Source organism: Agelaius tricolor, unplaced genomic scaffold (assembly GCF_023055355.1).
Source record: "Agelaius tricolor isolate 1412-34295 unplaced genomic scaffold, bAgeTri1.0.p SCAF_44, whole genome shotgun sequence".
In the NCBI taxonomy this organism is placed as follows: Eukaryota; Metazoa; Chordata; class Aves; order Passeriformes; family Icteridae; genus Agelaius; species Agelaius tricolor.
This window is the reverse complement of record NW_027269304.1, coordinates 719095-732933: the sequence shown is the minus strand read 5'-3', so window position 1 is coordinate 732933 and position 13839 is coordinate 719095. Positions and strand designations below refer to the sequence as shown.

At 37.4% G+C, this 13839-nt stretch overlaps 1 long non-coding RNA gene across 1 annotated transcript; it reads right to left on the bottom strand.

The window, feature by feature from the left end:
* Positions 1 to 10959: 10959 nt before the first annotated feature.
* On the bottom strand, positions 10960 to 12527 carry LOC139604123 (uncharacterized). The gene is made up of 2 exons (XR_011683897.1): positions 12406 to 12527; positions 10960 to 11420 (listed from the first exon to the last, which is right to left on the bottom strand). It is a non-coding gene; the product is annotated as an uncharacterized lncRNA (long non-coding RNA).
* Between the last annotated feature and the right edge of the window lie 1312 nt (positions 12528 to 13839).

The window sequence follows — 13839 nt, the reverse complement described above, 5'->3', positions numbered from 1 at the left end:
TTGTGGAGGAATTTTACAAGACCAATTTCTATGTGCACTTTAAAATTGCCTGGAGTGGCATCATTGTATGCAATTGCATAGAAATAAATCTCATTTACAAGCCTTCCATCTTTAGGGCTATAAAATAGGCAGGGATAAGAGAGACAAGAGTTTAATTTGGAAAAGCTGTAGTGCTGTGCTTATTTTTTTCCTCACTTGTTGTTTCTCCCTTATATCCCTTTAGATAGATATGTATTTATATCTATAGATATATAGCTGAAAAGTTACCTTTCAAGTCTCTCATTACTGATGATTTATCACATTTTCTGAAGGAATGTGCCCCTGGCAAAGAAAAATAAAGGAGGTAGAAGAGCCTTGGAGTAACTATTTCACACAGCAGGTTTAAATGGAAAGTGTAGGTGAGGTTTACCCCGAACCTGCTTTTATGTCAGATTGGTTTGTAAACGACTCTGTGAAACTGACATTTCATGTCAGGGAACATGTTGGGGGAGCTGCCAAAAGGAGGGATTTTGACTTGCTGAGATAAAAGTGTTGTTAATTAACTAAATAAACACAGAAAGGGGCGCTTGGGTTACAAAGGCATGCTAATTTTTTTAATATAATGAAACTCTTTCAATTAGGAGAAACAGTTGATATGCTTAATGAATGGGACAAAGTGGCCAAGCTTTGGGAAGAGGAATCACAAATGCTGAGAGATTAATCAGCACCTTACACTAAGATTACCCAGGAAATCTTTCTGTCACTTAACAAATCATTTGGGAGCATTCATCTCTACAAGGATTTTCATTAAAGTACTGATTAACGAGATGTAGGGAAATTTCATGTTGAGTATTCCGGCTTCTGATGACGTTTTTAAGGGAAATTTAAATACTGAAGTACATCATCCTGCCCCAAGGAGACAGGGAGGGGGAAATACAGAGAGGAGGAGAGGCTGTGCTCTGATAAGCTCTGAGGGCTGCTGTTTTTCTGGCCTGGTGGCTAGGGGTGAGGAGTTGAATTTTGTCATTAGATTTTCCTTTATCAAAAGAGCAGCTCCCCCCACTTGTTTGGGTTCTTTGGTTTTTTGTTTTTTTGGGTTTTTTTGGTTTTTTTTTTTTTGTTTTTTGTTTTTTGTTTTTGTTTTTGTTTTTTTCCCCTTTGATTCTGCAGTTTCTGTGTTTATAAACAGAAATAACTCTGACATCACCCACTTTCAATTTTGCCATTGTTGATTTCTTTCAGCATCTATTTCAGCCTATTTGTATCTGTGCTCTATGGAAAGGACACTCAGAGAAACCAGAGGAAACTCTTTCACCTCGAGCATCATGACAAGAAACAAACAGACAGGTGAGGTAGAGCTAAAAAAGGCACAATGAGGTACAGAGATAATTAATTTACTTCACTGTGGTCTCCAGAGGAGATACTCACCTGATCAGATTGCTGACCCTGTATAGCCTGCAGCAGGTGAGTCCATAAAAAAAAAAATAAATAAAAAAGTGGGATGCTTAACAACTTCTCAAAGATGCCCAGCTGCAATTTCTGACAAGGTATTTTGAAGCAAAAGGGCTGCAGACAGATCTTTGTGGAGATATAGTCTATATCTGTGCATTGAAAAAAAATGTCACTTCTGCTTTGTGATCACTCCCAAAGCACTGCAGCAATGCATTCAAACAAAGGGGTGTGCTTAAAGTTTTTGTGTCCAACAGTTATGTAGTGGTAGCTTCTGAAAGAAAGAAACCAACATGGGAAAAAAACCCCAAGAATTTAGCAAGGAAAGAATTTATCTCGTTTCCAGGGAGTCCTAAGTGAACAGCAACAAAGACAACACAAAATCCACCATAAAAGAATTGCAGAAAAGTGTGACCCCTACCTACAGCACATATTCCAGATGAGCTTTGTCTGATTTAATTTGATTTCTTGATCAATTTCTTTGTCTCAGATCAAGGCCAGTGTGTCTCACACACCTGCCTTGTTGAGTGCTCCACAGCAAGAAAAATAATCTCCTAGATTATCAAAAATAATCTTCACAGCCTTAGGGCCAGTTAGCAGATGGAGTGAATCTCACTGCCTTTGACTCAAGATGCCCAAATTCTGAAGAGTCTTTTATTGATGATTAGAGTGCTCCTAATAAGCTGAGACATGGGTTCATGAAATTCTTTCAAGATACAGCATTTTATAAACTGGAAAAAAATAGGTGCTGGAGTCCCCAGGGCAAAGACTGTAAAATATAATCCTTAAATACAGAGCCATTACTGTAACTTCCCAGTGACTTGAAGACACACAGGAACTGGAATGCTCATAAACAAAGACATTTTTACAGCCCCTTCTCTGACTGTAACAATAATAGAAGATCAACAGTTTAAAAGTGCACTGGGACGTTAATTTTTCACTGATGTGAAGTGTAATAACTAAAATATTCCTCATATAAATACACATGTGTAAAATAAACAGATGGACTAACAGACCCCAGCAGCATACTCCTAATTTTTATACAAGAATGTTTACACATGTACATTAAGCACATTAAAATGCTGTAAGGAATATTTGGGGATGAAAAAAACCCCAATTCTGTGGTCAGATGTCTGTTTATACTAAATGAATAAGCCAATTAAACTACTTTCTAAAAAGTGTATTTTTTCTTGCTAATAAACTTTATTTCAAAGAGAGATTGCAGCGTTGGGTTTATTGTTTTGGTTTGACTAATGGTTAGTTTAAAGGGTCTAAGTTTTAACAAAACTCAGTAACTACTTTATACTGTCACCATTACAATGCTGTTTAGCCTGATTTTCCAACAAAGTCCAGCCGTGAAAGAGAAATATTTGGCTCAGTTAAGCTGCAATGAATGTAGAGATGAAGAAAGAATAAGTACAAATACACTGGTAGCTTAACACTTAGCTAATTTTGCAGGCAGATAAACCTTGGAGTGAGGCTGAAAAATCACTCTGGAAAATTTTGGCTTTTCTAAATTATTTTTTTTTCTGATTTCTTACTATTGCTTTCTGGTAGTAATTTTCAGTCATACTACCTGCTGTGTAAACACACACCAGGTGTATGGGGCTCCAGCTGGTAGCTCTTGTAATCACTGAAATATAATCATCAATACACAAATTTAGTTGCAGCAGTCCTTTTCTGCTTCATGATTTTTTGAAAACACAGAATTTGAAAAGAGAAAAAAAAAAAGGTGCTGGAGTTGTTTCCTGCAACAGCAGAAAAAAAAGAAGAAATTTTAAAATTCATTCCTTTTAACATTTAAATTAATCATCAGCTGATGAAATGAGTCCTGTATGAGCATTACCTGGTTTTGAGTGGCTTTTTGAGCCTCACAGGGAGGTGGCATTTGTTCTGTATCATTTCATATTTCACCTGCTCCTGATTCAGCTGCTACTGCTTTACTTTATATTTAAGATTACTCCCATAGTCAGAAAATACTCCATTACTCAGAAAAGCACTTTATGTGTGAGAAGTTCAGTTAGAAATGAGAAAATAATAGCAGGGGGTTTTTTTGAAGGACAACCCTGTGATGCCAACGAATGCAAACACAAATCCAGATGTTTTGGCAGGCCAATATGAGGAAAATCTCTTTGGTCTTCATTTACATTTTAAAGCAAATATTTTACCAGGAGAAAGTGAAGAATGTTGACATTCCACCACTTAGACCCTAGTCAAAGCCATGTTCTCAACGCCAAAATGTCAACATTTGTTGCAGTTTGCTTCACATTAACATGCTATAAACACATCTGGCATATTTCTTTCTCTTTTTTCCCCCTTTCCCCCCTCACTGTCTGTTGTAGATAGGAAAGAGGGAAGGCAAGATAATTGCCATTTCTCTCAGACAGCCATCAGCACTTCAGCTGTTCTGAAAAAAGAATAGAACCCAAACAAAGCATCCCGAAAAGCAGAAGGCAGCCATCTCAGGTGCACATCTTGTGCACAGAGATCCATTTTTATTACCTGTAATCTACAATAATTACATCCCTTTCAGAATATATATTTACTCATTACAATTCCCGTTCTTTATTAGGGTTTTTAAATCCTAGGGCACCTATAATAATTGTTACAGATTACAGGCAAGTTAATTTTATCTGTTTCCATCTGCCTGGTTTATGTTGAGCTGAGTTTATTTCATGGCTGGACTGCATCTCCAAAGCTCTCAGGGAAACACTTTGATTTTGGCCCAATTCCTCTTCAGCCATTCCCCTTTTCCAGGCACATCCAGTAGCAAATAAAGTCCTTTTTCTCCACCCACATCTTTTCTGTTTTGGAGAGCATTTGGCCTTTCTGCCTTGCTCTGATTCTGCAGCTTTTTTCTGAACAAAAGATTTTGTCACTGATTCTTCCTCCTGGTCAGAAGGGGGAAAAAAGAAATTTACAGCTCCAGGAGCCATGAAGGGCAGACTCAAGGCTTGGTGTCCTTGTCCAGCTTTTCATTGTGAATTTATTATGAATTTCATAATTTCATTATTAAATTGTCTACATTGCCCCTTATAATCTGACTGCCTGAAGAACCACTTAATAATATCAGTGTTCCTGATATTTCATCCTTCCATTTGCCAACAGAAGTAGAAAAAGTCCCAAAGAATCCACAATTATATTTATATTAATTATTGTGAATTATTGGCTTTTGTCTTTTTCCAACTGCATGAAATCTCTGCAGGAAGAAAAGGAGATCCAGCTGTCACAGTCAGACTTATTTATAGCATTCTAGAAATAGAAAGTGCAGTGGGAAATATTTAAATTTTTTCTCCTTCGAAATTACATTAACACTTATTTTGCTTTGTGTGTCCGTGCTTTTTTAAAAAAAGTTCAATATAAGCTACTCTCTCACATGCAGGAATTTCTGTGGGAACTAACACAAAAACCTCCCAAAAACACACCACCAAAAAAACCCAACCAAAACCAAGCCAAAAACAAAAAACCAAAAAACAAAGCACAAAATTAAAAAACAACAACAACAACAACAACAACCAAACACCAAACCACTCAAAAAAAAAAAACCACCATTAAAAATAATCACACCATACCAAAGGCAGCATTTTTAGTTTCATTTTCTGGTTTGGCCTAGAAGACAATTGTGTCAATGATGAGTGGTAAAAGCAGACAGAGGATCTCCAGTGAAAAGAATTAAAGATTTTTTTTTTAAGATTAAAGATTTTTTAAGATTAAAGAATTTTTTTCCCCTTAAATACAAACAGTCTGGATGCTGAAGGATGATGTGTCCCATCCAACAAATTCCCAGTTTACTTTGGAATTTCACACTGTACCGAAATTATGCAGTGGTTGGGTGTTTTCAAGTGGAGGTAAATTTCCATAGAAGTATTTATAAATTTTTGTTAACTTGAGGACTCCAAAACTACAACCACAGCACCTGGGAAGGTCACAGGCTCATTAAAAAAGGCTGAAATGTGAATTATCACTTCTGCCCAGAGTGCAAAAGTGATAATTCACATGATCACTTTTGAAAGCACAAATGTGCATAGTGCAACATGCAAGCCAAGTCTCCATCTCCAAAATTCTCACTGGATTCATTAAGATTTCACAAAGGAAATTGAAATTCAACCGCAATTCCTTCTTTTTTTTTTTTTTCTTTTTATTTCCTCCCCTTTCTCACATTCCCTCGTTTGCCATTGCTAGCAGAAGGACAGGAAATTTTGAGAGCTTTTTTTAAAATTGTATTTGATATAACTATTGCTATTTTCTTATTCCATCGGTAACGTTCACAAAGTATTTTTTATCTGCAGGATTTTATTAAGGTCTTAGCAAACTGGGCATTTAAAAGCTCAAGAACCTGCCTCAAACCTTGAGCTCTGCTCACTTTGTCTTCTAGAAGAAAACAAAGTCAGGCTTCCCCCACTTCCCTATAAATGTTTTTCAAAGTTTCAAGTGTGATTGTTTTCCAAAAACGGATTGTGCCTTTAATTCCCATCTTGTAGTTAAAAACAACAAAGCAAAATCACTTAAAAGTTCTAGAGGTGTAGAATAAAACCTCTCCCACTTCTGTAACAGCAGACATCTGCATTTAAAATTTTGAAATTCATGCGCCTGCTTTTGAGTTTCAGACCAAATGCAGCATCCTGTATCTTGCACCACTAAAGAACAGGACTTATTTTGTGGTCACATTATTATTTTAAGTATTTAAACTGTAAATTTGTAAAGATACCATTTCTGAACTCATAGCTTGCTAAATTCAAGTGTAGCCCTAAAAAAGTTTAGCACATTTTATTCTGGAGTTTCTTTTCTTTTTCCTTGTGGAGCCTACATCAGATCAAGGAGACAAAAGGCTTGATCTCTCCGTGAAGATTTCTGACAGTTTTGTGAAGAATTCACAGCTTGGATGGCATTTTATTGACATCTGTCCTACACAAGTTTCATCACAATTTTCTGTAATTCTTGGAGAGATATGTTAAATATATCTGCTTAGCAGAATGGCTACACTGGCCCTTTGCAATTTTTTCCTCTCTCGGGTTCCTGTTTTTGAATAGAAGTGAAATGCAGGAAGAGCTGTCCCTGCCAGCCAGGCTGGTTTGGGAAAGGATCTTTTGGAGCCATCCACTAGAACCTCTCAGAAGTTTATTGATGAGTTTATTTGAGAAGTTTACTGATGTTTACCCAATAAGACACACACACTTTCCATGGCCCCAGCCCCAGACATGGCAATGAATTCTCCTCACAACTCCTGAAAGTGTCTTGGATTCTTTTAATCCATTATTCCATCCCAAAAACACCACCACTCCCCCCCCCAGTTTTTTTTTTTAATGTCACTTTAAGTCTTTTTGATCAATAAAGGGTTCAGTTATTTTTCCTATCCTCTGCAAACAAGAAAAACAAAGTAGAAGAATAAGAAGGTATCTCTGGAACGTCTATCCCACTGGATCCTTTCTTTTTCCTTGGAAGAACAAATGTAACAAATGGATGAAATTTACATCATCTTTACATTAATTGTAGGGTGGGGGTTTTGTACTTTTCACTGGTCTTTCCTTGCCATTGCTTCTGGAAAAAAAAAAAAAAATTACCTTTTCCTCAAATACATCTCAAGTACTGCTTCATTCCAGAGCTGGTTAAATTCTCTGGGGCACAAAGTGCAGGCCCAAGTTTTGAAATGTTCCTGTGATGTGATTTGGACTCAAGACCACAAGGTTTAGACTTTGTCCTCCCTGATGCAGCTTCTGCTACTTCTTTTTACTATTTCCTCCATCCCAGATCTTTATTTTTTGAGCATTTTTGCTTCCTAGTGTTTTTCACCGTCTTTTTCCAGGAACTTCCCTGATGGAAGCATTTCCCAATTTTCATTCTGCTGTGGAAATCAGTCTGCTTCCTGCTGGAGTGACACCATTATCTGATGCATATGAAACATTCAGGAAGAAGTTTGGATTGGTGCATCTGCTCCAGATGCAAACAGAGGTTTTGTCTCGGTATTCTTTTGTATTCCTGCTTTAGTCACAAACTGAGCAATGTCCTTAACTTGTCCTTAGATGCTGTTTTTAAACACACAAAGTAGTGTGTGTTTAAAACAGCCATTTCCTCTGTTGCTAAGTTAAAAATATTCAAGATGCCCCGATCCTGAAGGAATGCAGAGAGCAGTAGGGTTCTCCCATTTAGCTATGAGCAAATCTGGGAAGGAACATGATAAATCTGTGCCCTGCTCAAAAAAAAAAAACAAAGGGCAGAATTTGTACATTTGTAGTTTTCTCTATGTGTTCTAACAATTGAAATAAATGTGGCATTTTCTCTTCTGCTGCCACAAAAGAAGCTCTATTGAAAAAAAGCTCTAAAAAAAAAAAAAGCAAAACAAACAAAAACACCAGAAACCCAAGCCACACTTCTAGAATTTTGTTCCAAAAAAACAAAAAAAGTGATTTTTTTTTTTCCCCCCTTTTGTGAACAAAAAATTGAAAGATCACAGCATCCTGAAGGCTAGCACAGCAAACCAGACTAATTCTGACACCAGTCCTGTTTGCAACTACTTCAGCAGTTTTGGCAGCCAAATGTGGGGCCAGCCTGGAGCGTGAGGAAACCCAGCCAGGCAGACAGCCACGGTCCCACACACCAGTCCTGGAAAAAAGCATTCCAGGGCTTGGCATCTGTGCTCTGGTGCTTGGGAAGCACGGCCCAGCACTGGCCACACGTGCGCTGGCTTCTGCAGCAGAGAAAGAAAAGGAAAGCAGGGAACGTGCCATAGCCCATTCCCTTCTTCTAGGAAAAACAGCATTCTCTGGGAAGTCAAAAGTGAGGCTGCGCATATTTTGTCTAAGCAACAGAAGGACTTTTGCTTCTTATTTACCTCCAGAAGTTTTGTTCTCTGTTTCTGCTCAAACTGTTTTCACCCACTGTTATTTACAGGGCATTATCTCACAAAGCTTCTCAGTTATCCCAAGTCATTCACGGGGAATTAGGATGGAAATCCATACCTGACAACCCACAGCATGCAGACAGCATTCCAAATCCCCCATCCTGTGACATTGAAGGGATTCTGACTTCCCTCCCCCCGCCCCTTTTTTTTTTTTTTTTTTTTTTTTTGTTTTGTTTTGTTTTGTTTTGTTTTGTTTGGTTGGTTGGGGTTTTTTTTGCCTGCATATGGGCCAAAGATGATTCCATTACATGATGAGCTCTTGGGAAGACAGGAATTGTTGTACTTCTTCAGACCCAGGAGGGTTCCAGTGTTTGGGCTGAGGCTGGGTCTGAGCTTCCCCCCACCAAAGGGAAGTCCACCAGATGACCTGGGAAGACATCCTGGCCACGAATTGACAAAAATACATCCTAACACAAACTGCAATCTGTGATTTCTAGATTGGCTGGGATCAGAAGCTGCGCGATTGTAGGGTACAGTAGGAATTCCAAGTGTTTCAGATACCCTTAGGGAGGCTCCTTGGTGATCCCTCACTCATGGATAAACTGCTGGGCTCACCCAGGAATGCACAGGCATGATGATGACTTTTAGGGAAAAACTGTCCTCATCTTTTTTGGGTCACAGCTGCTGGCTGGACCTGTGAGGAACACCAAGGGCAGGTGATTTTGCCAGAACCAGTGTGATCCCAGAGAAACAGAGATGCCACACACTTCTGAGAGTCAGCCTATGAAATCTGGAGATGAATTTGGTGATTTTGTGAGACCAGTCCATGAAATCTGACCATTTCCTGGAGATGAACGTGCTGGTTTCATGAAGATTATTTCTAGCTGTTTTATTGTTTCAATAACATTCAACCCTTACTTCATTTTCCCAGTGCTCTCCAGAGAACCAGTACTGGAAATTTCCAGCAAAGTATTGGAAAACCTGTAATTGCTAACTTTAGACCAGTTTCCTCATTTTCATAGACTTAGCTAATTAAAGCATGCCACTGCCACGCATGGTCAGCTGCATGCCTCTGCCAGTTACTCCGCTGTGGGCTGCACACCAGATTTTCAGGACTTTTATTAATAATGCATTATTAATATGGAATTTCATCCTCATCAAGGCTGTTTTCATTGAATTTATGGACTCTGAAATCTTAGTCTGTGTATTTCTCATTGCCTGAGATCCCCAAACACTGAAGATATGACATGAAATTCCCATCACAAAACCAGGATATAATTCATCCCTAATTTTATGTGTTCCATTGAACCCTTTATGCCACAACAAGTGGAGTTCTAGTCTTGAAAATGAACTTTCAGAAATGAAAAATAAAAAAAACAACCAAAAACAAGAAGATAGATCTTTACACATTTTCAAGAAAAATTATCAACCTGCTCAATTTCCAGAGGTCTTCTTTCTCACAATGGCACTTGAAGTGGCTCTGAATTTGTTTCGTGCAAAAGCAGGAATAGTGATTTTTTAAAGTTTCCTTCCTGAAGATGAATTTATAGTCTTTTAACATTGGAGGTGTCCTGGGATATAAAGTGGATCTCCCACCTGAAAAAACAATGTATTTTTAATTATGTAGAAGTAGCTGGGGATTTTGAAACCTTTGCTTTAGTCTGCTAAATGTTGAAAACATTAATTTTTAGAATCCATTAGTGGAGAGTGCTAAGTAGAGGCTCTCAGGATCTATTATGCTAAAGGAGGTTCACTTTTCTGCTAGAGGACAGGCATGAGTTATTCTGCCATTTATATTTCAAGCAAATGCTGATAAACTTTTATCAGAAATAGGTGAGGAGGAGATCTATCATTTCAATTTTAGTGCACTAAATTTTATACCAGGTGTACTCTGAAGCAGAAATGGCTGCATGTGAAGAATAATGCTAACAGTCCTAAATTTATGACTATTGATGACAACATTGGTGATGATTTTGTGGTTTTGTAAGTGATAAATATTTGGTGGGAGGTGGTCACATGAACCCTGAAAATTGCCCCCCACCTCAGCCTTGCACCACTAACACTGACAACCTGCAAAATTTAAATTTCTCTTGACTGATAAGAGATGCCTTTTAACAAGATAACACTCACTGGCATGAGTGATCACCCCCCAAGTTATTTTGCCTATTTTAATTGAAATATCTTTAATATTTTGACTGCTACATGCAATAACAAGTGTAAAACACTGTCTGTCCTCAATAAATCATCACTTCAGGATCTCCTGTCAAATAAACTGTGAACCAACAATTCTGGCAGATGTCTGGCACCTTTTCCCTGACTTCCCAAAAGTCAGCCTAGGTAGGGAGAGCCTCTGCACATATTTGAGAGCTATAAATTAATTTTACATGTGCCTATAAAAGCAAAATGTGTAAACAGAGCAGGTCAGCAAAAGCAGCACAAGAAACCAGTGTAAGTTGAGTGAGTGACAATTGTGGGGTACAAAATCACATTCTGATAATTTTCACAGAGGTTTTTATGCTAACAGCTGGATTTGGCAGCCAGGTTGAAGAATTGGCCCTTAAAGTTTACAATAATCAAGTTTCTGGAAGTGTCAATTGTGGTGAAGGTGATACCCATACAAGCTGTCTTTCCAGCCTTACAGTCACTAACAATATACAGGAAAATCCTCATATCCAAAGTTCCCTATAGGAGACGTTAGTATTTCATTGCCTTTAACAAATCTAATGTTAAAAGACTATAAATTCAGCTTGAGGAAGGACATTAAAAAAAAAAAAAAATCACCATTCCTACCTTTGCAGGAAACAAATTCAGAGCCGCTTAAAGAATTTACAGAACTTCCTGAAGTTTATTTCAACTCACATTTCTCTGCTTCACCCTACCACAGCATTAGTGCACATAACTTCCACATTCAACATCCAATTATGTGCAGAGGGGATAAAGTCATGCTCACAAACACCACCCCTGCCCACCTGTTTTGCCATGATCATTTATTTTCTTCATGTTGGTGATAAACAAGGCACTGTTTCTTCAAATTTCTGCAGCAAGATCAGTTCCCATGAAGAAAGTGAGACTCAGCCTGTGGCTTATTGGAGAATTACAGCATAGGCTTCACTTTTTGTTGCTTTCAAGTTTTGAATAATTATTCCAGCATTTTCTTGGTAGGAAGAAAGAAAATTAAAATGATTTTTTTTTTTAACAGATGAAACCAAATATTTTCAGTAGTATTAATTTACACATATATGTATATATAAAAATATAAAAAATATAAAAATATAAAAATATAAATATAAATATAAATATAAATATAAATATAAATATAAATATAAATATAAATATAAATATAAATATAAATATAAATATAAATATAAATATAAATATTTCTGGGCTTGCTTAGTTTACAAATTCCAGGTTTATTTATTCAATCCTGGAATATTTTATCAAAAGGAATATGGACTTACAGGACTGTTAGTGATGGGATTTGTTGCTTGTGTGATAACAGAAGGAATGGGTAGTGCTGTGTTATGCAGTTTGATATGTTTGCTATAGCATGTCTCAACTAGGCAGTTTAACTTTAAATTACATTTTTTTGGGGGGTTGATTTTTATCACAGGGGTTTACATTTTTAAAGACACAGTATTGCATTACTTTAACTTCAAGAGAACACAAGTAAGTAAACCAATAAATAATGAAATAAATTGTAGGTTGATGGTAAATTCTTTTCAGCTGCCAATTGAAAGCTCTACCAGTCCTTATCACTGTGCTGTATAAGTAATCTGAATGCCAGAATCAACTTGCTCGCAAAGACAGGCTAAATGCCACGAATAATTTGTTTATTTGCTTCTGACAAAATGATTTCCCTGATTCCACATCCTATATTGTATCAAATTCAGGTTATGTGACCCTGCTTTGTAAGAATCTTGCAGCTGCCCCTCTTGGGATGAAGAGACTCCCTTTTGCTGGCCTGTGGAACAGACCCTCACAGATGAGGACGTGCAAAATCTTTATATATCTCTGCCTTCTTCTTTTTCCTCTTCTGGGAAGTATCTGCAAAGCATCTTTTTTCCCCCCTCTCATCCCCACAGCTCTGGAATTTTAAGAAGCTATGCATAAAGCGCACAATGAATCCACCTGATCCTTACCAGCATCTCTTCTGTGCAGTCCCTGATAGACAATTCCCTCCTCTCTTATACTGATCATAATATTTTGTGATCAAGAAATTCAATGTTCATCCCATGCTTGCAGAAAACAGCCCCAATGCATGAACAAAACCCCTAGATGTCAGTACAATAACACACAAAAAAAAAAAAGAGCAGCAGCTGCAAATAGCAACAGATTTGTTTTAAAGTAAAGATGGTCTTGAATGACACTCAAGGAACTTGATAAAGAGATTTCAATCTATGGTTTAGGGAGAAAAAGGAAATATTTTTCTTCACATTCACATGTGTTTTCCTCTAGGTTGTGTGCCAGTGGAAGTCAGTGGAGAACATGGCTTGGTTTTAGCTTCTGCTCTGGAAAGCTCTAGCATGGAAGTTTTATTTTGTGCAAAGAACCTTCTGGGCTGTGTAAGAATAGCCACATTTTATGTCAGGTTTGGGTGTTTTAGTTCTCCTGGGCCAGGTCCTTCTGAAAAATATTCCTGTTACATATATAAAACCATATTTGTTCACTTGCACACCTATAAAAATACAAATATATGCTCTTTTCCTTAACAAAGGAAGACATCTAAGAGAACAAAAATATTCCTTTTCTTTGTGTTTGCACATTGGGATAAAACCCATCTTAATCCCAAAGTCTAGTTTTTTAAATTGTGGGGAAAATCAATACATGTAATAGATAAATAAATATACAGGTATGAAATCTATGTGAATATCTATGTGTGAAACAAATATGATGCTTGAATTAGCAGAGATCTGTTTTTCTCTGCGTGCAAGACACATATGCAATCTGTGAAATGTTCTACCGTAGGCTGAAGGGGAAAGGGGTGTAACCAGCATTTCCTTTCCAGTCTGAAAATTTACAGGACTGCAGCAGGACATCTGTATGGAATTAGCATGGCTTCTGCCCCTCAGAAATTGAGATTCACGTGTCTGCAAACTGAGACTTCTAATCTCGAGTCCAGGTTTGCTTTACCTAATAATAACATCAGGACTGATTGCACCTTAGGGTGTAATAGTTAGAAAGAGTGAAATTAAGTTTTTGAGGAAGTAAAAATAAAAGCAGGCGGTTTCATGTTGTTTTAAAGTCTTTGAATCTTTAGATATTTTTAGATGTGTGTAAGGGGTTGTGTCCAGCAGCCTATACACCAAACCCTATCCCTATATTTTCAAGCAATATTTGGGAGCTGAATTTGGGAGCTTCAACTGTACTCAAAAAAATCCTTCTTTCTGGAAAGCCACGTAACAAATATCTCTGCCAGTTTTCTTACGGAATTTGCACTGGTGCATGACCTATTATTTTTTCCTTCCTATAGTCTACGGGAAGGGCATGCTGTACATAACATTTCATAAATACAACCTGCTGGCCTAGAGCTGCTGAAATACATTAATGCAAACTTTGAATTGTTCTTAGTGTAT